The sequence below is a fragment of the Atractosteus spatula genome (genome assembly GCF_055471065.1).
Source record: "Atractosteus spatula isolate fAtrSpa1 chromosome 26 unlocalized genomic scaffold, fAtrSpa1.hap1 SUPER_26_unloc_1, whole genome shotgun sequence".
NCBI classification, from domain to species: domain Eukaryota; kingdom Metazoa; phylum Chordata; class Actinopteri; order Semionotiformes; family Lepisosteidae; genus Atractosteus; species Atractosteus spatula.
In genome coordinates this window covers 1,666,162-1,691,127 of record NW_028296644.1, presented here as the reverse complement: position 1 = coordinate 1,691,127, position 24,966 = coordinate 1,666,162, and the positions used below count along the sequence as shown (strand labels likewise).

At 46.0% G+C, this 24,966-nt stretch overlaps 1 long non-coding RNA gene and 4 other non-coding genes across 5 annotated transcripts; 4 read left to right on the top strand and 1 right to left on the bottom strand.

Moving 5' to 3' along the window:
• The first annotated feature begins 3,609 nt into the window (after nt 1-3,609).
• LOC148810529 (U4 spliceosomal RNA) lies at nt 3,610-3,751 on the top strand. Its single transcript, XR_016086727.1, has one exon. It is a non-coding gene; the product is annotated as a U4 spliceosomal RNA (small nuclear RNA).
• Nucleotides 3,752-5,135: 1,384 nt separating this feature from the next.
• trnag-ucc (transfer RNA glycine (anticodon UCC)) lies at nt 5,136-5,207 on the bottom strand. The gene has a single exon. It is a non-coding gene; the product is annotated as a tRNA-Gly (tRNA).
• Nucleotides 5,208-5,857: 650 nt separating this feature from the next.
• Nucleotides 5,858-5,999, top strand: LOC148810527 (U4 spliceosomal RNA). The gene has a single exon (XR_016086700.1). It is a non-coding gene; the product is annotated as a U4 spliceosomal RNA (small nuclear RNA).
• A 12,930-nt stretch (nt 6,000-18,929) lies between these two features.
• Nucleotides 18,930-21,974, top strand: LOC148810526 (uncharacterized). The gene is made up of 4 exons (XR_016086624.1): nt 18,930-19,027; nt 20,319-20,420; nt 20,508-20,617; nt 20,726-21,974. It is a non-coding gene; the product is annotated as an uncharacterized LOC148810526 (long non-coding RNA).
• Nucleotides 21,975-23,029: 1,055 nt separating this feature from the next.
• Nucleotides 23,030-23,171, top strand: LOC148810525 (U4 spliceosomal RNA). The gene has a single exon (XR_016086739.1). It is a non-coding gene; the product is annotated as a U4 spliceosomal RNA (small nuclear RNA).
• The last annotated feature ends 1,795 nt before the right edge of the window (nt 23,172-24,966 follow it).

Here is a 24,966-nt window from a genome sequence, read left to right as displayed (position 1 = left end):
ACACCATCACTTTCCCTGTGTAGGACAGAGACCGCGTTTTCCACAGACCCAGCTTCGCGTTCACCCTGGCGATCCTCTCGGTCCAGTTGTTTGTCTCGTTGTCCTGGCTCTGGAAGGAAACCCCCAGTATTCTGAGGGGCTCCGTGCAGAGCTCGAGACCCTCCGGCGCCGTCGTCCTGTGCTTCCAGGGCCCGAAGAACTTCAGTTTGCTCTTTCGGCGGTTGAGCTTCGATTCCGAGGCTCTGGAGTATTGCTCCATGACCTGCAGGGCCCTCCTCAACCCCCTGTCCGACCTCAGGAACAGCGTCGTGTCGTCGGCGTACTGGGAGATCTTCAGGGTTTCCCCCGCGCCTCCCGGTATCTCCAGGCCGTCGATGACAGGGTCCCGTCTCACCGCCTCTGCTAAGGGCTCTGTGAAGAGAACATAGAGAAGGGGTGAAAGGGGGCAGCCCTGTCGTACCCCGGATTCCTGGGGAATGAAATCCCCCAGGTTTCCGTTCACGTTCACTCTGCTGCCCACGTCAGAGTACAGAATCTGAATCCAGCGGCTGAAGCTCTCTCCGAAACCGAAGCGTTCCAGCACCCTGAAGAGATAGCTGTGGTTCACTCTGTCGAAGGCTTTCTCCTGGTCCAGGCTGACCACCATCATGGGCACGTTCCGGTCCTCGGCCCAGGCGATGGAGGTTCCAGCTGACGGATCGCCCTTCCACCCCACACGTCTGGTCGCTGTGGATGATGTGGGGTAGGGCGGTTCTCAGTCTGCCGGTCAGAAGCTTGGACAGGATCTTTACGTCCACGCAGACCATCGTGATCGGCCTCCAGTTTTTGAGTTCGGCGGCGTCTCCTCCATTGAAGAGCAGGGAGATGACGCCCTCCCTCATGGTGTCTCCGAGTTTCCCCCGGCGGAAGATCTCCTGCGCCACTTCCACCAGATCTGCCGCCAGGGTGTCCCAGAAACAGGTGTAGAATTCCTTGGGGAGTCCGTCTGGCCCCGGCACCTTGCCATTCTCCATGGACAAGAGCGCCGCCTTCAGCTCCTCGGCCGTGATCGGACCCTCCAAGTCCTCCCTCACCTCCTCCGGTACTCGTGCCTTCAGCCCCTCCAGAAAAGCATCGCCTTCCTCCACCTCCGTCTGCTTTTCTGAAAAGAGCTCCGTGTAGAAAGCGGTGGCCGCTTCTACCTTGTCGCTCTCATCCAGCACTTCCTCTCCATCTCCCCGTCTCAGGCTGTGGATCACCCTCTTTTTCTGGGCTCCTCGGACCTGATTGAAGAAACAGGAGGAGCAGGTTTCATTGTTTTCATAATTCTCCCTTTGTGCCTTAACCAGGAAAGCCTTGGCTTTCTCGGTGTGCAGTTTGCGGAGCCTCTCCTTCAGGTCCCGTGCCCGGGCTGAATTGAAGGCTCCTCCCCCGTTAGCCGAACTGTACTCCTCCTCTAGTTATCTCTGGAGTCGTGCAGCTTCCTTCCTCTCCCTGGCCGCCTTCCGTCTACAGTACGTCTGCGCCAGGGTCCGGGTCCTGTCCTTCACTGACTCCCACCATTCCACCACGGAGCTGTAGCCGTCTCTCAGATCGACCCAGCTCGTGTAGTCTTTCCGGAACAGTGCCCTGAAGTCGTCTTCCTCCAGTATCTCCCGGTTCAGCTTCCAGTACCCACGACCGAATGCCGGCAGGTTGGTGTTAGCCACCACCGTCAAGAGCTCGTGGTCGGAATACCACGCCGGGGACACCGTCGCCGACTCCAGGGAGCAGGTCGTGTGCAGGAAGATGTAGTCCAGGCGGCTGCACACTCCCCCGGGAGTTTTTCCATGTCGTTCTGGCGTCGTTAGGGCGGCACCGTCTGAAGCCGTCTACCAGGGAGAACTGCTTGAGTAGCGACTCCAGCTCTGCCGAGGTAGCGTCGCTCCCCTTCTCCCGGTCGACGTTGAAGTCCCCACCGAGCACCACCTGTCTGTTGGTGGTGCAGCAGCTGGCCAGGTCAGCAAACACTTCCTTCCGGATAGAGGGTTCAGTCGGAGCATAGACGTTAATCGCTCTCAACTTCTGCCCCCTCCAGTCGATGTCTGAGACCAGAATCCGGCCCTGCACCACCGAGAAGGAGGAAACCAGCGTCATCTCTGGGTTTCCGAGGAGGATTCCCACTCCGGAAGAGTGGACCCCTCCTACGCTCCAGCATGATTCTCCCTTCGTCCATTCCCTGGTGAATGTCAGCTTGTCGCTTTCATCCTTCAGGTGGACCTCCTGTAAGAAACAAACTGAGAAAGCCTTTGAGGCCAGATCATGAAAGACTCCCCGTCTTTTCAACGGGTCTCACAGCCCTCTCACGTTAGTTGTTAGAAAAATTTAAGTTTCACAGTCATGATTGAACAAGTGAAAGTTAAACCTCCTCTCTGTGCTTATAGTGGAAACTTGGGAGTCTACATCTGGGCACTGTTTAGCCTAGATGTAACTCCTCTCGTTCGGGTCCTGGGGGGAATATGCTGGGCTCCCTCCAGGTCTCACTGGGGACTGAAAGGTAAACATGCTGGACAGGTCCAGCCCTACCATCAGTCCCGGCTCCAGGGCGGCTTCAAAGTAATCCTCGTCTTCCTCGAGGATACTCTCCGCCACTGCTTCGGGAAGGCTCTTTTCTTCCCTTTCTCCAGGAGTTTCGGGGACCTCCAGTTGCTCCTGGGCCTCGGGGGAGGGGGCCTCCATTTCCTGGGCTGCCTCTTCCTGTTGTTCCTGGGCTTCGGGGGAGGGGGTTACCTCTTCCCGGGCTGCCTCCTCCTGTTGTCCGTGGGACTCGGGGGAGGGGGGTTCCGTTTCCTGGGTTGTCACTTCCTGTCGTCTTTGGGCCTCGGGGGGGGGGGGGGGGTTTCCATTTCCTGGGCCACCTCCTCTGGTTGTTCCTGGGCCTCGGGGGAAGAAAGTTCCGTTTCCTCTAGGACGAAGAAACAGTTCTCCCTTACCACTCTTTTCTTCTGTCCTTCCGAAGGTGGATCCGCCCTGCATCTCTTCTCCCGCTTTCGGTTTCCCTTCTTGCTGGGAGTTATCCAGGGCCCTTCCTCCGGTTGGCCATTATGTCCATCATCCTGGCGGCCATCTTGTGGCACCAGTGCGGCTGGGGGTGTGGCCTCGGCAAAGGTATAGTATTGCAGTGAGACAGCACGATGCCTGCAAGACTATGTCACGCTAAACACCACAGATTGTGTTTGTCCGTTCGTGTCAGTCGTCCTGCAGCTACGGGACGTGGGACACAAACATGCTGCAATGCTTTCAGGACGTTAGGATTTGTTTGTGCAACATCCGAGAAGAGTACTTGTGGCTTGAATGTGAACTGTACGTGCCCGCCCCCTTTCCTCTGTAGTGCATGAGTTCCTCCCGGCATGCCCTTCGTCATTGTTCTGTCATCTTGTATTTAAAGGGTTGTATTTCTGGTGCTGAAAATAAGCAACGGTTTTCTCACAACGCCCTTTGTTCCCGACGGAGACCTTGTCTGTCATGAAATTCTTCAAAACTTCAAGCTATAAGAAGAAAACGACAAATATGAAGCGTTACAGCAACGACATGCCATGAGACGATTGATAACGATTTCCATAGGATCCCCGCGGTTACCTGGCAACCGTCAGCTTTGCGCAGTGGCAGTATCATAGCCTGTGAGGTTTAGCCGAGGCGCGATTATTGCTAGTTGAAAACTTTTCCCAATACCCCGCTTCCGCCGGTTTGCAATATATTCGGCGAAAGCAATTTTTGACAGTCTCGTCAGAGACTGAGCAAGGTGTTTAAAGACACATTTTGTCATGGTGACATCATGGTAGAAAGAAACGAGCTTGTTTATTATCGACAGAAAGGCTCTTTAGCTCTTTCAGCGTTATGCAGGGAACAGATCTGTCGAGAACACTTTTGAGTCAGCGCGAAACGCCGTGTTCTGTCAGTTTGATTTCATATTGCTCGTAGCGGCGCCCGGCTTTTGTCCGTCAAACGCTAGGTTGCGCTTCTTCGTGCTGCATCGTCGCATGAGTGGAGCTTTTTAAACGTCTGTACTTACTGCGCCCCATAAGAAATCATTTGTCCCCGTTCAAAAGAGATTGTGCGATGTCCTGCAGCGTTCGCAAAGCAAACCTTTGACAGTTTTGAAAAGAGGAATTTATTCTGCTTCCTGTGCTTGCAGTAGTTACAAAGTTGAACGTCTTTACACGATCTGCTGCAGTTTTCAGTGGGCGGGATTTGTCAAATGGCTTGGAAAAAGGCACTGTGTTTCGGCTCGGGAAACATCCTGCATGTTTTCTGTGTGTATAGCTGTCTTTTAACGCATACAGAATTCATTCGAAATCATTGATTTCTCCAATTAACAGGGGGCCTTTTTGAACCTGCGAGAAGCATTCTTTTAATGTAACAGATTTACTCCGGGGAAAGGCAGCATGACATTGAGAGTTGCTCAAGCTTTCAGCACCCGTATCGGACTGCGTGTAAGCAGACATCGCTCAGAATGCCCTTTAAGATTCTCGTAGCGGCGCCCGGCTTTTGTCTGTCAAATGCTAGGTTGCGCTTCTTCGTGCTGCATCGCCGGCATGAGTGGAGCTTTTTAAACGTCTGTACTTACTGCGCCCCATAAGAAATCATTTGTCCCCGTTCAAAAGAGATTGTGCGATGTCCTGCAGCGTTCGCAAGGCAAACCTTTGAAAGTTTGAAAAGAGGAATTTATTCTGCTTCCTGTTCTTGCAGTAGTTACAAAGTCGAACGTCTTTACACGATCTGCTGCAGTTTTCAGTGGGCGGGCTTTGTCAAATGGCTTGGAAAAAGGCACTGTGTTTCGGCTCGGGAAACACCCTGCATGTTTTCTGTGTGTATAGCTGTCTTTTAACGCATACAGAACTCATTCGAAATCATTGATTTCTCCAATTAACGGGGGCCCTTTTTGAACCTGCGAGAAGCTGTCTTTCAATGTAACAGATTTACTCCGGGGAAAGGCAGCATGATATTGAGAGTTTCTCAAGCTTTCAGCACCCATATCGGACTGCGTGTATGCAGACATCGCTCAGAATCCCCTGTAAGATTCTCCCCCAATTCCGTTATGCAGCCTCTTTCAAAAAAGGCTTTGCTTTGCTAGTCACATTCCTAGGTTCATAACAGCATTTACAGACACTCGGCGCTGCGTTGGCCGGGAATCGAACCCGGATCAACTGCTTGGAAGACAGCTATGCTCACCACTATACCACCAACGCACAACTGCTGGAGCCCTGCAGGACACCACCAGAGAATGCTCACGATATCGGACGCTGTCTCCGGGACGTGCTGATTCCACACATCGTGAACAAATCATGATATTGTTAGTTACTGTAGCTAGACGTTGAAATGAGTTTCATGGCCAGATGGACTGTTTCCTCCAGCGGTATAGCATTGCAGTGAGACAGCACGATGCCTGCAAGACTATGTCACGCTAAACGCCACAGATTGTGTTTGTCCGTTCGTGTCAGTCGTCCTGCAGCTACGGGAAGTGGGACACAGACATGCTGCAATGCTTTCAGGGCGTTATGATTTGTTTGTGCAACATCCGAGAAGAGTACTTGTGGCTTGAATGTGAACTGTACGTGGCCGCCCCCTTTCCTCTGTAGTGCATGATTTCCTCCTGGCATGCCCTTCGTCAATGTTCTGTCATCTTGTATTTAAAGGGTTGTATTTCTGCTGCTGAAAATAAGCAACGGTTTTCTCACAACGCCCTTTATTCCCAACGGAGACCTTGTCTGTCATGAAATTCTTCAAAACCTCGAGCTATAAGAAGAAGACGACAAATATGAAGCGTTACAGCAACGACATGCCATGAGACGATTGGTAACGATTTCCATAGGATCCCCGCGGTTGCCTGGCAACCGTCAACTTTGTGCAGTGGCAGTATCGTAGCCTGTGAGGTTTAGCCGAGGCGCGATTATTGCTAGTTGAAAACTTTTCCCAATACCCCGCTTCCGCCGGTTTGCAATACAATCGGCGAAAGCAATTTTTGACAGTCTCGTCAGAGACTGAGCAAGGTGTTTAAAGACAGATTTTGTCATGGTGACATCATGGTAGAAAGAAATGAGCTTGTTTCTTCTCGACAGAAACGCTCTTTAGCTCTTTCAGCGTTATGCAGGGAACAGATCTGTCGAGAACACTTTTGAGTCAGCGCGAAACGCCGTGTTCTGTCAGTTTGATTTCATATTGCTCGTAGCGGCGCCCGGCTTTTGTCTGTCAAATGCTAGGTTGCGCTTCTTCGTGCTGCATCGCCGGCACGAGTGGAGCTTTTAAAACGTCTGTTCTTACTGCGCCCCATAAGAAATCGTTTGTCCCTGTTCAAAAGAGATTGTGCGATGTCCTGCAGCGTTCGCAAAGCAAACCTTTGACAGTTTGAAAAGAGGAATTTATTCTGCTTCCTGTGCTTGCAGTAGTTACAAAGTTGAACGTCTTTACACGATCTGCTGCAGTTTTCAGTGGGTGGGCTTTGTCAAAGTCATGGAAAAACGCACTGTGTTTCGGCTCGGGAAACACCCTGCATGTTTTCTGTGTGTATAGCTGTCTTTTAACGCATACAGAACTCATTCGAAATCATTGATTTCTCCAATTAACAGGGGCCCTTTTTGAACCTGCGAGAAGCTGTCTTTCAATGTAACAGATTTACTCCGGGGAAAGGCAGCATGATATTGAGAGTTTCTCAAGCTTTCAGCACCCATATCGGACTGCGTGTATGCAGACATCGCTCAGAATCCCCTGTAAGATTCTCCCCCAATTCATTTGTGCAACCTCTTTCAAAAAAGGCTTTGCTTTGCTGGTCACATTCCTAGGCTCATGACAGCATTTGAAAACATTCGCCCCTGCGTTGGCCGGGAATCGCACCCTGGTCAATTGCTTGGAAGGTAGCTATGCTCACCGCTACATCACCAACGCACGCCCGCTGGAGCTCGGCAGGACACCACCAGAGAATGCTCACGATATCGGAAGCTGTCTCCGGGACGTGAATAAATCATAATATTGTAAGTTACTGTAGCTAGACCTTCAAATGAGTTTATGGCCAGATGGACTTTTAGTAGTATATAGCGACACCTTTCGTCAAACTTTTGACAGGTACCACGCCCCTTTTTTCCAGCCAATGGGAGTCCGCTGTGGGTGGATGTCCAGCCCCTTTGCCAGCCAATGGCGTTTTGTTATGTGTGCATGTCCTTCCCCCTCAGGAGCCAATTGTGTGTCGTTAAGGGTTGGAACTCCCGCCTTCCCCCCCGGCCGGTCTGTCCGGAGCCTCAGGGCCCAAAAGCCCCAAGGCAGCGCATCCCTCGCTTTAGGTGTGTGAAAGTGTGTATTGGTTTGGAAGGGGACCATGTCTGCAGCGGGGTTGAATGCGCTCTATTATAACCCTAGGGAATCGGGTAGTTACGGCGGCGCGGGGAGTCTGGTGAGGGCCGCGAGATCCCGGGGTGTGAGCGGCGCCAGCCGCAGCCGGGTGGCCGAGTGGTTGTCCGGCCAGGCTGCTGATACGCTGCAGAAGCCGGCGTGCATACGTTTTGAAAGAAACAGGACGTTGGTGTCCGAAATGGACTGGCAGTGGCAGGCCCACTTGGTGGACATGAGAGATCACCGCGAGTTCAACGACGGTTTCTGTTACATCTTAACATGTATAGACATGCTGTCTAAATATGCTTGGGCCGTGCTGCTGAAATCCAAGTCTGGAGGGGCCGTGACAGGCGCCTTCCGAAATATACTGCAAGAGGGGAGTGCTCCTAAAAAGCTGCAAACGGATGAGGGTAAAGAATTTCTTAACAGGACCTTCCAAAATTTTCTCAAACATGAGAAAATTGAACATTTCGTTATGGCCAGCGATGTGAAGGCTAGCGTGGTCGATAGGTTTAACAAAACTATTAAAACAAAAATGTGGAGGTACCTGACACACAAAAACACCTTTCGATATATCGACGTCCTATCAGATCTTATTTACACTTATAACTATAGTTACCACACGACTATTAAACGAACCCTGGCTTCTGTTACGTCCGACAACTCCCTTGAGGTGTGGAGAACGGTCTATGACGAACACTTTAAGAGAAAACCGTCAAAGTTTTCATTTAATGTGGGTGATCGTGTGCAGGTGTCCAAAATAAAGGGAGTGTTTGAGAAGGGATATGAACAGACCTTCACAGATGAAATTTTCATTGTCAAAGAGCAGACCTCGGCTCTGAGACCCTATTACAAACTGCAGGACTACGCAGGCGACGACATTAAGGGCTCCTTCTATGCAGAAGAGCTACAGAGGATAAACTCCGCTGTTGAGAACATCTACTGCATCCAAAAGATTTCAGCAGCCAGGGGTCGTGGCAAAAACAAACAGCTTTTGGTAAAATGGCGGGGCTGGAGCGATAAATTCAAAGGTTGGGTAAAGGCTTCCGAGGTCCGAGACATATAGAGGTGGTGAAAAATGAACCCCAATGGTTTCTATGTGACGCTGGCCAGTAATTCATCCTCAAAGATGTTTCCAAAGAACACCAAAGCGTGCTTCACAGAGCATTTGGCAAAGGCGATTGACCTGGACGGGAGCTGGGAAGTGGGCCTGGTCGAGCTGCACTATTCGCATACACTAAACACTTTTGATGAAGACGAAGTTTTTCTGTTCGTCAGCGATGAGCTCAAAACTATATGGACATGTACCTTACCGAGAGGGTACTACAGCAACATCGAGCAGCTCTTGCATGAAATGAAACGGGCTGTGGAAAAATCCAAGTTAACGGCCATAAGTCTTAAATACAACCCCATTAGCCGGTCGGTAAGGATTGTTAGTGATAAACGGTTTGTTATACAGGTGCATAACCGCCTGGATAGGGTGTTGGGTTTCAAATTGGGTGTTGGAAGTGTAAAATCACCGCACCCCGTCAATATGACTGGCAGATTTAACACCATGTATATATACACCGATATCATAGAACACCAGTTAATAGGCGACGTCTACGCACCGCTTTTGCGTTGTGTGCCCTTCAGAGGCGTGGATGGTGAATTCGTCACAGTATTGTATGACAAACCCCAATACGTGCCGGTGAGCATCGATCATTTTAACAACATCACTATTGAAATAAAGACGGATCAAAATGAGCACATGTCATTTGCATTTGGAAAGGTCATTGTCAAGCTGCATTTCAGACCTGTGAAAGCAACAAACATCTAAAAGGATGACGGTCATCAAGAGCTACGGGGATCCTTCTTTGTATACGTACTACTACAAACAACAGGCTGGTTATGGATTACCAGGATTTTCAGGGCTACCGGTTCAGTACGGCGCGGGTATCGGGGGTATTTTCAGAGAGCTATTTAGAAAAGCTGTGCCTTTTCTGAAACGAGGATTTGAAATAGCTAAGCCGCACATGGCATCGGCGGCTAAAAACATCGCCAAAAACGTGGTCAGCAACGTTACAAGCGCGGTCATGTCCAAGGTGGCTGCACATCAGCAGCAAGGTTCGGGTCTAGCATTCATCCGCAGGGGTGTTAAGAGAAAAAGACAGACGTCATTATCTCACCGTCGGGGGCCTCCGAAACCTCATAAAAGAACGGCTAAGCGCAGACAGTCAACTCATAAAAGCTTCAGGTCGACCAAGAAGGGCGTGACACATCGCAATCAACGAGATACAAAACCAGACACATTTTAAATATGGCTTTTGTTCATGGCGGGTCTGCAGAATGCACCAAGTCAGAGCTGGACATATTTCAATTAGCGCCTACCCAAACAAGCATCGAGAAAAGCTTTTACATAGAAGTTCCACCCCTCATGGCCCTAACAGAAAACGCACCTCTGGAGTTCTACGTCGCAGGCAACGGAGAAGATTATTTAGATTTAAACAACACGCTGCTCTATTTGACTTGTAAAATAACGGAAGCAGACGTTCAGGACATTGATGCGGCAGCCCGTGTGAGTCTGGTGAATTACCCCATCGCTGCCATCTTCAGCCAGGTTGACATCACCGTAGGAGACCGATTGATCAGCCACAGCAACAACTGCTATCCTTACAGAGCCTTTATAGAGTCTGTCCTGAACTACAGTGAAGAGACGCTGACGACGCAGTATTCAACAGGGCTCTTTTACAAAGACACAGCCGGGCAACACGAGTCCACAATTTTGGATGGCCCCAATCAGGGGTTCCGAAAAAGAGCATCATACACGACGCAAAGCCGAAAACTGGAGCTCCTGTGTCACGTTCACGCAGACCTGTTTTTTCAGGACAAACTACTACTGAATGGCGTAGACCTGAAAATAAAACTCACGCGCAACAGAGATGCTTTCTGCTTAATAAACAATGTCGGAGAACACAAACTGAGCGTACTCTCTGCATCTTTGTTTGTGAAAAGAGTCAGAGTGTCACCCAGGGTCAGACTGGGACACGCCGAAGCACTCCTGACGGCCAACGCTAAATACCCCATAGATCGCGTACAGATGAAAGTCTTCAGTCTGCCTGCATTGAGCCGTGTGTGTGACCAAGAAAACCTCTTTCTCCGGCAGTTACCCAAAGTGGTAATTTTGGGGTTTGTGGACAACGTGGCATTCAGCGGCAGTTTTACACAAAACCCCTTCAATTTTAAACACTACAACGTTAACTTTCTGGCTCTCTACTCTGACGATGAACAAATCCCCACTAAACCGCTTCAACCAGACTTCCAGAATGGACATTGCGTCCGTGAATATTTTAATCTGGTGGAAACATCTGGGAAGCGTCTGAAAGACAAACCACTTCTGGTGGACCGCGAGGAGTACGCGCGCGGTTACACATTGTTCGCTTTCAATCTCAGCCCCGACGACGAGTGCACAGGTCATTATTCACTTATCAAAACAGGTAATCTGAGAGCTGAAATAGGCTTCACGCAACCGCTACCCACTACAGTTAACATGGTTGTGTACGCACTGTTCGACAATGTGATAGAGCTTGATATGAGACGTCAAGTCATTTATGACTTCAGCTAAAAAGCACGGGAGGCCACACAACCTGCACATAAAGATGAACACCAAACAGCTGGAAGACATTCTAACCCGAGACCGCTACACCCGAGACAGTTTTCTAAGCATGTTCCCCAGTGATGCCCTACCGCGAGAGAGACTGGCACGGCGCCCTCTGAGTTTAATAGTTAATACTCACCCACACGACCGCCCCGGTGAACACTGGCTTGCTATTTACTTACCCGATGACGGGGGAGCAGAATTTTTCGACTCCTACGGATTTTCACCCGAAGCCTTTTTTCTTTCCCAAGAACATTATTGATTTCTTAAACAGAAATGCTAATTCCATATTTTACAACAACAGACAATTGCAAGATTCTTTTGTGGTGACCTGCAGTCTACATTGCGTCTTTTTTCTATACCATAGATGTAAAAGCTTATCTTTTAGAAACATTTTAGAACTTTATTCTACAAACGCAATCCAGAATGACCGCATGGTGGAAATGTTTCTGAAAAACAGACGCCGTGTGAGAAGGAGACCCCTGTACCCTTTTAAGCCATTTGAAAATACGAATGTTCAATTATGCGGGTGTTTACAACAATTTAAAACATGTCATAAATGTTAATCGACCGTCTAAAATAAAAATGAAATCGAACCATTTCACTGTCTGTGTGGTTATTATTTAAAAAAGAACACAAAACATGAATTAAAATCAATACAATATTTTTATTATACATTCGCGGTTATAGCGCTCAAGGTTTTTTTAATACATGTTACATCCAAGCCATATTATTACAAACATTTTTAACTATATTGCTCACGCTTTTTAATATACATTTCAAGTCATTTATCACAAACACACATACCCAGAGAAAAAATGTTACAAAGACAACCATGTGGGTCTAGGTATTAATGATCGTCTCCTTTCAGCAGTTATCTTAGAGACCGGGTCGACTGTCGACAACTCTACCGGTTGTTTTAAAGTTTTGACCGACGCTGCACACCCCAGCGGGGTAGCCTTGAGCTTTTCAAGTATGTCTCGGTTACCAGCGTTGGCTAGCAGGGTGCCCGGCACGTTGATTTCTGCCATAGCCTCCATGAACACATCCCGACCTTTTGGCTTCTTACCGACCGCAACTGGTTGCTGCTGTGTGAGAGCCCTGACAAGATCAATCATGTGAGAGCTCTCAACAGGTGCCCCCTTGTACACAAATTTCCCTTTTTCATTCCAGGCTATTAATGGTTCATTGCAGGCCATGGTCTTTAACAGTATCTCTGCATTTCTCCGGAACCGCTGAGACACGCTGTCCAAAATATACCCAAAGTCAGCATCGCTCGATGATGGCTGTTGTGCTAACGTGCGTGATAGCTCGGCGGGTGCATTTTCCGGTAGTACAACAGTTAAAGTCCCCTTTTCGGAAGTCTCCTGGCGTACTAATGTCAAATACCGTTGTAACACCTGACTGTACAATTTCACTTTTTCATATTCGGCAAGATGTGAGTTCTGAAGAATGTCTCTCATTTCATCATCCAACCGGCGGGTTGTTATTTTTCTCACATCGCTTTCGAGCCCAGACTGCTCTCAGAGTCGATCGAGCTGTTTCTGAGGTACCAGGTACATTTTTTCAGCGTGCTCCATTATTGACGTTGTAGAAGCCCCATAATCAATTGTACTGCAATACTCAACAGGGTCCAGATAAAACCGCCGGACTGGTTCACCAAGAGTCTCTTTCTTTTAAGAGAAAGACCCTTTCGACTCAAAGTCTTTATAAGCTTACGCTTTCTCTTCAGGGTCCCAAACTGCTTAGCAGATAACGGTATTTTCCCTTTCAAGGTATTCAAGGCGATTTCAGCTATGGCCTGTACAAGATCATTTGTAGCCCTGCAGAGAATAGCTTTCCGCTGATTGGGTGCGGCTTTTACCAGAAAATGTAAGAGAGTCAGGTTTCTCCGAATGTGTGAAGACATGACGACGCTCCGAACGTGTTTTTTCGACTTAGTCTGTGGTTGCGAGATCACCGACTTTTAGATTATTTAAATACATAAGCCGTGGGTACATCTGGGGGGAAAAGACCTGTTCGCAAGCGATAGTCATCTGGGGTGTCGGCATTTAAATCCACCAACCAGTAACTGAAAGGTTTTTTAGTAGCGTCATCGAACGCTTCCAAAAAATATTTGGCTTTACCGGGGTACATCTGCCCCGGGACAGGGTTGTAATCTGTAGTTTATCTCTAGGGTTTTTAAACAGCACCATGTACTTTGTATTTAACGCTATGGTTCTACTTTTCCGGCCTTGACAAAACACATTTTGGACGATATACATGATGCTGAGGTTTTGGTGGTGTACGTATTTGGTAAAAGCTTTTTCTATCTCATTATTTTCACACGCAGACTCCATCAAATCATCAACTATAATCAAATTTACTCTACCCGGCGGCAGTAGCTGGTCGTCGGAAAACGACGTCGGTAGTCCTTCTATAAACTGAATGTATGGAAATTTCACAAGCAACTCAGCGTATAGAGGTTGCCAGCAGCTGTAACACCAGACTATGTTTTCGGGTTTACGAGTCATAACGGTATCACCATTCTCCAAGAGTTGTTTTATAAAATAACTTTTACCGCAATTCGAGGGTCCGGACAAAATGCATGAAAAAGGGTGTTTAAACCTGACATCCATCGTGTTAATATCCGTAGGGCAACGGTGTCAAATTTTCTTGCAGCACCTTCTTGTCGTACACCACCTTCTGGGTTTTCTTTAAGGTCTGGGTCTCAATGCGCCAATCCTTTTTAACACGCACGATCATTGGCTGTTGAATAGAAATGTGTTTAAATTCCCGGCACTCTGCATAAGGGTTAACACCATAGTCAAAAACCAAGTCCAGACTCTCAAAGTTAACTTTTTCACAATTGTTCACATTGAACGTAATGCCTTTCACCTTTAAACAGGCTTTCCCGCCAGACAGCTTGTACCCGTACGACTTGGGTCCTGTTGACACAGACTCGGTGATGTGTTGTCCAGCATCGATTTCACTGGTCAGCTCACCCAAATAGTCACCCAGCCCCGGATTCCACTCACCCTCCCGGCTCACAAAGATAACGGAATCTGTGTCGTGGTACAGACAGCGGCCTTGCAAAGCATTTAGCAGGTTGTATAACTCCAAGTGGGCACAGGCGGTTGTAAAGCTAGCGATGAAAATGTTAGTGTTTGAATGGCCTTTATAGTGGTGTTGAGTGTGTTTCCACGTAACACAGGCTGTGTTTTCATCGATAAACTTGCAGGCTGACACCTCATGATATGGCGTAAATAAGTACCTGAACAATTCATCGGGGTTTCTCACAATGGTGGTCTGTGGTAAATTGTCTCTTTGCCCATACTTGCCCCACAAACGGTTCGAGGCAAGGTTTCAAAGCTGTCTTTTGGCCGGATTCTTTTTAATGTTGCCGGGGTCCAGCCGGACACCCTCTTTTTCATAATATTCGCTGATATATCTTTGTTGTTTCGTGACATCTGTACACCACTCTGGAAACCCCGAAGCTTCCTATTTCCCTTTCAGATGCAGTTTGATGTAGTCGGAAAAAAGATTGTGTGAGTCCTTTTCGAAATGCCAAATTTCGTAAATTTTACACACTCTATACCCCAGATCTAAGGCCATCTGTAATTCAGGGGTGCACCAGACACCAGTCAAGGCGCGATCTTCATCACTGTGCTCTCAGGGAGTGGTCTGTTTTGTTTCAGCACACATACGACACAGTGTGAAAAACAGTTTTTTGTCAATTTTGGTTGGAAGAACTGGAAAGTACAAACGTCTGGGTGGGTAAACTTTCACCTTCGCTAAACCGAAATACTGTTTTAAATCTCCAAAGTTGTTATATATTATTCTGGGGTGCCCCAGTGGGTATTTTTTAGTTTTGTTCACAAACGGATACAGACTGGTGAAATCATAGTAATGAATTTTTTCACCGGGCTGCGCTGTGTAATGCAAACAAATAGCATTTGTTCTCCCCCCAAAAAGCGAATCGCGCGGTTGCAGAGGCTCTGGTAACTGAGCAGCTGTTAGAAATTTACCCAAGTCTCCATTTTCAACAAGCACGTCTCTGAACTCGTGCTCCCACAAAACACGCACGTTAAAAACCTCTCATTTTGAGAAAATTAATTTTCACCATCGTCTTTCTGTACAACCAACCAAAAGTAGTGTTTGTCAGCGGATTAAAATCGTTTTCACAATAACAAACGCGAAAAAAGCAACCGTTGAACTCAAAGGCTGTCTGCACTCCGTCAATTACTGCATAACCATCCAGAAAATATGGTCCAACCTTGAACTCACCGGCCGTGATTAACGCGTGTTGGATTTTAACGGGCTCTGTGTGTTCGATGTACATAAGCCACTGAATGCTGGGTGTAGAAAATCGTTTTTGCTGGCGGTGGTAATTGTCATGGGGTAGCAACGCTATCGTCTCTTCCTGTAAGAACATAAGTCTGAACATGGCCATGCAGACACTAGCGATTTTCACAAACTGAAAGGGGTCGATGCAACAACGCAGGCAGCCCCTGACTCAGTCACGCGTGTCTGTCTGGTCATATTCATGACCTTGTCCCGAAACCTGACACAGCCTTCTCTTAGAATTGCCACATCCAACTGGCAGTAGCGTTTCAACTCTCTCTGTAAGTTAAAGACACTTCCCTTGCATTCTTCATACCAAACCAAAAACTCTGCTTTCTCGCTCGGCAGCATGTAGTTAACACCATAAAGTTCTGGCGGCGGCATCGGGCCGACATAATTTTGGTTTTCGGAAGTGTTCATCAAGTGTGGAAAATGACCCTTACCCCCGGGGAACCCCATGGCTGCCGGCAGTTTGCTTAATTTCATAGGTAGAAAGCTTGGAGAATCGATAAATCTGATGTTCAGAGCTTTTACGGTCATACACATTATCTTACCACCCTGATTAATTAGTTCAACGTCCATCTTTTCATCTAACAACTGTCTGATTACTAGGTAATTGTCATATCCCTTGCCATTGTGCGATATGAACGTATGGTTTTTGAAACGTCCATCGGTAAATTTACACACAAAATCCTTTAGACAAGTTTCACCATAGAATTCCCAGCTTCGTTTATTGTCAATATGAAGGGCGTGGACGTAATCTGGTATGTGTTGTCCCCGTTTCTTGCATGCATTCAAAGTCGAAAAAAATGTACTTGTTTGAAATTTTGGGGTTGTCCAAAGGCGGTATGTAGCACAAATGTGTGGCAGGGGTGTCGATCACGTTGTTACAACGCGAGCACAGTTTCTCTTTACATTTGTGACTTGCGAGGTTATAAACCCCACATTTCTCACAAAAGACCCAGCGCTCACACTTACTAACACCCGTCGCCGCATTCTGAAAGTGTCTCGCCAAACACTGAGAGCTATGACAAAAGACCTTACAGGCCGGGCAATTCTGAATTTCTGCATCAATTTCGCAACACTGGGGATTTAAACAGGTTTTACAAGCTTTAACACAGGCGTGTGTGTTCTTGTGGCTATAGGCCGCATGGCAGTTAGTGCAAAAATACGCCGCCCCCACAAAAGCTTTAATATTTAAAACCCCGTAAAAATGCTCTTCATGCAGTAGAACAAAAAATATTTTAGAATTTGGTGGTGTGGGCCCTGTTGTAAAATATTTCCAATCACCCTGGTCATGGTACAAAATTTTAATGACCACCTTTAAATGTTTTTCAAAAGCGGTAATGTCTGACAAACTAATTTTCCGATTCTCTGGAAAACCCAACTCTTTGTGCATTCGTTTAGCGCCCTGTAACATTTCCCCATCGGTACAACCTTCATTCAACAAACCGTACACACTCCCGGCGAAACACAGATAACCCCCCGTGTAATGTAAGTCGATAAGGTACGCTTTTTTCCGAGCAACTACCCGGCTGTATAGAACGGATTTAAATCTTTGGCGGGCACCCCCCTGCATATTCCTAACTATCGTGACCACTAATCGGAGGCTGTCATTGGTGAGAACTTCTGTGTGGCTCTGTAAGAGGTCTGAGATGTGGCTTAAAAAATCGGCAGCATTTAATTCTCCGGGGTGTCTCCTGCGTGAGAACAAAGGTTTGTTAAACCCACCTGCAGTCAAACGGAGCTGTACAAAATCATGCGCCCCGATGTTTGGAGAAAGTTCATCCAATATTCTCTGGACTGCACCATGCACAGCGTCTATAGCCTGTACATACGAGGCTATTCTGTCAAGATTAACAAAATGAAATTCTTCATGGTGCTCTGTTGCTCTAAAATTATTATGAGACCTGTTATAACTACGTATACGCTCCAGGAAAACTAAGGGGTCTCTATTCGCTCCTGCACCGCCACCAACCTGATTCAGATCATTCAGCACAACCGGTTCTCGGTTTTCAAAGTTACCGACATCCTGTTCTGCTACAGCAGCCCCGGGCATTAAGTTATTTTCTACCACTGCATTCTCATTGCGTGGTTCTGGCGGCCCTTGGGAAATCTGATGCCTCTCTCTGAATCTTTTGCGACGCAACAAACATGCTTTTGACAGTTTAATTCTTTTATTAATGTACAAACACTTGATGTTGGCAAGTGGTCGGTCTTTTAAACACTTTTTAGACCGCATGTTTAGTCATTTATCCCTGTGGGTCTTCGCCAATGAACCATGAAATAGCATTATCAGGTAATGAAATCCAGAGTTTAGAGTGGCATCCTCTTTAGATAATCCGTCTAAGAGTCTAGCGGCGTAAACTTTATCGGCTTTGGAAACACGGAATGTACACGTGCTAAAGCGGCTCTTAGATTCTCTAAATCCCGCTTTTTATCCACCTCATTAGTGCCCACCGTTGATACTAACTGTGTAATATACCGCACTGAGTCTCGCACATCACCAAACACCAAGTCTCTAATTGCGTTATTATTTCGCTCCAAAGGCTTGACACGTTTGGTTTTGGGCAGAGTATTAATAGCCGCCTTCGATGCAATCACCCCCTTAGGGTCCGACGTTTCCGCCACATTTGTTTTGCCGCTCGTCGATACAGCTGCTGAGTGAATAAATAAAAGACTTTTTAATAACACGCCAATGCTCCATATCTCAAAATCAGAAAACTACACTGTGATAAAAATAAAAGACTTTTCAACACAACAATCAATGCGTTCTAAACGGTCAAATTCAGAAAACTACGATAACTATGATAAAAACGCCACACATGTGGCGCATCCTTACACAAAGGGCTGCGGGTGAATGGAACAAGTTACCCAGACATGTTGTTACACCAGTTTCCTTTAAGACTGTGGTGGCGCTACTGGGTCAAGCGGCATGGTTAACGGCATATAGACCCATGGCACAGACCAGTCGCTTTTAACTTTAAAGGCTAAGCAGTTTTAAAATAAGGCTTTTTAACACCCCCAAACAAAAAACTACGCGAACTAGGATCTTTCAACGAATTAACATTCTAACAAAAGAAGTAACGGTTGCCGTAAGTGGATCATAACACATCTTGACCATCCTTAAATTATATTAACCTTTGGTTGTTGATTTGAGATGTTTTGAGCTCGTTGACCCCGTTAACGTGTTAGCGCGGCATCGCAGTTTATTTTTTGAAGGTTCGGGTTCTGCACGGAGAGGGAAAATACCATTAGTGAAAGAACTCAACGCCGCAAATTACCAAAAAATAGAAAAATGGTGGGAATTTTTATTATAGACACGTTTAAATGGGCATGCTAAAAAAATGTTTTATATAATACCGACCTCTTCTCCCAGGCGATCTGATAATATGCTCCGCACCCTCTGGTATAACGTGAACATCTGCATGTGTCTCCACAAGGTTTTGTGGTGGTATTGTAAACCGAAACGAGGTTTTTTAAACGTGTAGCGACTTGTCCCTTCGCCCACGTCTGTGGAATAGACACATACGTGTATTGGTGTGGAGAAAGAACCCCTGTGTCTTTAAGACTCACATGGTCGTAAAGCGTTATTCAAAGCATTGTCGTAATTACTCACCAGTGTTGGGTTGTGCCGTAACTGGTCTTTTTAGAGTTGTTGTTTTCGGGGCTAATGGAAATGAATGGATACACACAGTCACGAACACATTACGGAACAACTCCCTGGTAATTCCATTATAATAATTCAATATTGCCTAGTATACAAATATTATACAACGTTTTGCAACTATAGCTAACACGAGACATGCACCGTGACGTTGTAATTTTCTCACAATAAGCCAGATATACATAACAGATATACGAGAGTCCTCGTCTTCGTCTATCAAATCGAACAGTGTTAAGTCTGTAAATAGACTATCTTCAGACTGTTGTAATTGATCGGTGTGATCCATTCTGACGAGTTAGTTGATAACGCGAGACTGTAAGAATTGGAATCCATCCAAAACTTCGCCTGTTACACCGCTGGTACTTATACCCCAAACCGATAAACATTCTCTTCTAAGAAACACACATGGCCCCCCCATAAAACCATTAATCTTAGGTATCATTGGGCGTGCACGTACTGGTCTGTATAAATTATTTTAAAAAACATTTTAGAAAACGTTTTACACCGTTATAATGTTAAAATCTATATTATTTTAAGACATACAACAGTGTCTAAATTTCATAGCGGTTAAAACGTGGTGAAAATGTGCCTCGGTGTCTGTGTTTGATTCACCAACACACCACTAAGAATATTATTAAGCAAAATGTTTTTTATTAACGGTAACGCTATAAGAAAATGTATCTATTCTTTATAGCGACGTGTTCACAAACCAAGCTTGACGTTTTGAGGTTTTATTTTTTCGCGATGCGATGTTAAGAACATTTTTGCGTGAAATACATGTGGTGATTATAAATTAGAAAACTTTACCTGAATATAAAATGTATATACAAAACAGCATTTAAAACAAATGAAAAACTATAACTCCTATATCCGTTTATTGTCACTGTTAATTGTACCCGCTTAAAATTTAAAAATGTTATAAACTTTCCCTGAGGTCAATTTTAGCCCCCCTCCCCCCCACTCTGCATTCCAGAGCTTTCAACGTGACGCTGACCCCCCCCTCACCCGCACCACTGCACGTCTCCAAAATATCTCTAATACGTGATTTTAAAACTTTAAGATCAATCCGTTAAAGTATAAAGAACAACACCCATCATTTGTTGCCTGTTAATACCTTAAAGACTTTTATGCTTGCGGTGTGTGGAAATTTATTTCAAACTTTCGAAAAAAGCTGTCGCGAATGTGTTATTAAAAATAAGCTGTGTCTTATTACATTATTTTATAACTTTAAGACCAACCCCGCGTGTTCAAAATTTCTTGTCTGGTCAAACACATCATTTGTGTTTGTGTTGTGTGTTAATACTTTTAAAGTTTAAAACTTATAAACTGATAAGTGAATACTTTTCGCAGCACGCCCCTGGAGCTGTCAGACACCACCCGTTGTTGGGAGCTGCGAAGATGGCTTCTTTGTGTGGAGAAACACCGGGGTCCGCTGCTCTACAAAGTGAAGAGGTAGGTGGCTAAAATATTTTTTCTGATCGTGGAATTGTTGTATCGGCGCTTAGTGTATGTCATTTTAATACTTGGTCTTCTTTTTAGCAAAAACCCGACCCCTGTGATGGGGTGACAGCGGCGGGCGTGTGAGTTCAGATGGGGTACCAGATATTGAAGAACTGCCGGGTGTTAGCGATGATACCTCGCTACAAATGGTAAATATTAACGAAAAACTTTAGCTCAAAAGTGCGTTAAATGCTCGATATTTTAGGTACAAAGCATTTCTATTTTGTTAAGCCTTCCTTTTCTTTTTCCTTTAATAGAATAAAGAGGAGGTCGATGGGTCAATCTTCAGACTACCAGCACAACTGAATGTTTCTTGTCTATGCTTGTGTGTTCGACCAAATGTTAATAAAGCTGATGCCCAACCAGGTTTAGCTAACGATGTCCCTAATGAGCCCGATGTTAGGCCCAGATTGTGAAAGCAGTAGTTTATTGCATCTTCAAACACTGTTTAAAGGGGGTTCTGGTTGATGACTGCCCGGCCTGTTTGATTGACCATCCCGGTCAGCGGGGTCATACACCTGTCTGTCGGGTACACAGATGGGTTTGAAGATGTGACGGTTGCCGCTTTAGAAATTTATAAGTCTCTCAGTTTAGCCCGAATTTTATCGGCTGTTCTGTACACCACCAGGTGTCTGGGTTCGTACACCATTACAAATGACACTGAGCGGGACATAAAACAGTTGCTGAAAAACATAATTGACGACCGCTCCCCATACGCGCATGTACACACCATACTTGAACAGCTGGATGAAAAATTAGTAGCCGTGACTTTTGATGCGTTGCAAAAGAAACACTATTCTTATTTTTACAGACGCAAAAAAAAAGATCTATGTAAAATGTGAATACAGCTTTCACTCTGTTTTACAGACCCGGGTGTGCCATCGTCCGAAGAATGAAGAATTTCGAATGTATACGTCTGAATTCTTACTAAGAGTGCTTTATACACTTCTCTCTACAAAGCCTGATATGCAAAACAAAGAGTCGAATGCTAATGTCCTTAAATTTGTTAAAGAGATAGATGTGTATGTCAAGAACTTGAATGAAATTATTGCGGATCTGATGTTTTCAGATCAGAAACAGAAGCCTGGGGGGTTCTACAGTGTGTATTCCAAAATACAGTGTGTTTTGCACAGAACCTGTGGTAACACCATCCCGCTGATTACGCAGGCAAATTTTTTTGCTCTGTTAGATCGGATCGCCCAGTGTGGTTCGCATGGCTTTAGACATGGGGAGCGGAAGGGGGTTATGAATGCTTTTTCAGATGCCTCAAAGTTTCTCAGCAATGTTGGGGTGGTGGTTACGCGTACTGAACTAATTTTCCGCACCAACATTTAATTGTTGAATGCAAACAGGAGCCGGTAACGCATTTGTACTGCGATGTTTCTGTGTTTGAAACCTACTGTTGAAATAAAGCGGTTCACATTTCACATACTTGCAAACAGGAGTCTGTAACTTGTGTAAAAAGTGTACTGCGCTGTTTCTGTGTTTGAAAACCCACTGTTGAAATAAAGCGGTTCACATTTCACATGGTGTTTGTCCTGCGAGTTCTTTCCGTGAGACTTTACGCAGTCAGTGTGTGTGTGTTTGCTTACAACCCTGATGCCTCTGAGACACGGCTTGTGCAGCGTATAAGCACCCCAGCCACCCGACCGCGGCTGGTGCCGCTCACACCCCGGGATCTCGCGGCCATCACCAGACTCCCCGCGCCGCCGTAACTACCCGATTCCCTAGGGTTATAATAGAGCGCACTCAACCCCGCTGCAGACATGGTTCCCTTCCAAACCAATACACACTTTCACACACCTAAAGCGAGGGATGCGCCGCCTTGGGGCTTTTGGACCCTGAGGCTCCGGACCGACCGGCCAGGGAGGGGAAGGCGGGAGTTCCGACCCTTAACGACACACCATTGGCTCCTTAGGGGGCGTGACATGCACACATAACAACACGCCATTGGCTGGCAAGGGGGCGGGACATCCACCCACAGCGGACTCCCATTGGCTGGAAAAAGGTTGCGTGGTACCTGTCAAAAGTTTGACAAAAAATGTCGCTTTATACTACTACTACTGTTTCCTCCAGCGGTATAGTATTGCAGTGAGACAGCACGATGCCTGCAAGACTATGTCACGCTAAACGCCACAGATTGTGTTTGTCCGTTCGTGTCAGTCGTCCTGCAGCTACGAGGAGTGGGACACAAACATGCTGCAATGCTTTCAGGACGTTAGGATTTGTTTGTGCAACATCCGAGAAGAGTACTTGTGGCTTGAATGTGAACTGTACGTGCCCGCCCCCTTTCCTCTGTAGTGCATGAGTTCCTCCCGGCATGCCCTTCGTCATTGTTCTGTCATCTTGTATTTAAAGGGTTGTATTTCTGCTGCTGAAAATAAGCAACGGTTTTCTCACAACGCCCTTTGTTCCCGACGGAGACCTTGTCTGTCATGAAATTCTTCAAAACCTCGAGCTATAAGAAGAAGAAGACAAATATGAAGCGTTACAGCAACGACATGCCATGAGATGATTGATAATGATTTCCATAGGATCCCCGCTGTTGCCTGGAAACCGGCAGCTTTGCACAGCGGCAGTACCGTAGCATGTGAGGTTTAGCCGAGGCGCGATTATTGCTAGTTGAAAACTTTTCCCAATACCCCGCTTCCGCCGGTTTGCAATACAATCGGCGAAAGCAATTTTTGACAGTCTCGTCAGAGACTGAGCAAGGTGTTTAAAGACAGATTTTGTCATGGTGACATCATGGTAGAAAGAAACGAGCTTGTTTCTTCTCAACAGAAACGCTCTTTAGCTGTTTCAGCATTATGCAGGGAACAGCGTCTGTCGAGATCACTTTTGAGACAGCGCGAAACGCCGTGTGTTGTCAGTTTGATTTCACATTGCTCGTAGCGGCGCCTGGCTTTGGTCTGTCAAACGATAGGTTGCGCTTTTTCATGCTGCATCGTCGGCACGAGTGGAGCTTTTTAAACGTCTGTACTTACTGCGCCCCATAAGAAATCATTTGTCCCTGTTCAAAAGAGATTGTGCGATGTCCTGCAGCGTTCGCAAAGCAAACCTTTGACAGTTTGAAAAGAGGAATTTATTCTGCTTCCTGTGCTTGCAGTAGTAACAAACAAAGTTGAACGTCTTTACACGATCTGCTGCAGTTTTTAGTGGGGGGGCTTTGTCAAATGGCTTGGAAAAACGCACTGTGCTTCGGCTTGGGAAATATCCTGCATGTTTTCTGTGTGTATAGCTGTCTTTTAACGCATACAGAATTCATTCGAAATCATTGATTTCTCCATTTAACAGGGGGCCCTTTTTGAACCTGCGAGAAGCAGTCTTTCAATGTAACAGATTTACTCCGGGGAAAGGCCCCAGTGGACAAAAGACGTATAATATAAGTCTATTAAACGCATACCTTATACGTCTAAATGTGGTCCGCAATTCGTCTAGAATGAAATTCTAATATACGTCTTTTGTTATATGTCAATTATACGTCTATGATTAGATGTTCATTATACATAAATGGTTGGAGTTCTATTATACGGATAAATTCAGAGGACTATTATACATGTAACCGGGTGGTTACGGAGTGGATATTTGAAATCTGACACTGAAATTGGTAGCTGTCGCTTTAAGACACGCATGTATGAGTGACGTCAGTGTGCCAGTAATTGTGGAAGTGGACATCGTAAAGTTGAGTGTGGTGTGTGGCTATGGGTGATGTGATATTCTTTGCGTCTCGGATTAGACGAGATTAAAGGAAATTGCCACTACCGTATTTTTTTCTTTGTCTTTGTTATATTAGTAGCACTTTGTGCAACCTGGTGTGTGTATATCTCCATGTACATCTATGTGAATCTTTCGGGTTAAAGGTTATACTGCATCCAATCTAAGTTCTGTTACAGAAAATAATACAACCACTCATTTTTATGATTTCATGCAGATCCAGAATAAAAAGAATCCCCATTTAAGTTTATTGTAGCACGGTGTGTTCTTTCCCAGGCTACATTAAAAACGTGTTTGCGTTTGTTTGGATGCGTTTGTTTGGGTGCTATATTATGTATTTTTCATATATAAGATATAATGATGTGTTCCTGCTTAGACATTGCACAACTTTAAAAGCTATTAAAACAGGTTTCGACAGTTAAAAAACACTTTTTATGCGCGAAACACGGGTGATTTTTCTTCTTCCTGATCAGCTTAGAAATCTGTGTACCCTGTAAGGCTTTTACTACTTAATTAAACGTTTAAAATACACGTTTCGAATAGAAAAAATCATATTCTGTTGGCTTCCTGGTATGTAGAACAAATCAGCAGGTCTTTTGTTCCCCAATCAGATGATCACCACAATTCACACTCAACCACATCACAGATCTACCACACACGCCTCGGGACAGTGACATCACTGTCTTTCATATGAATCCTTTCATATGGAAACATTTTGAGACTGCGCTTAACAATCTTAGGAAGATCACAAAACAAGCCTGTTAGCCTGGTTTTTGCCTCAAAA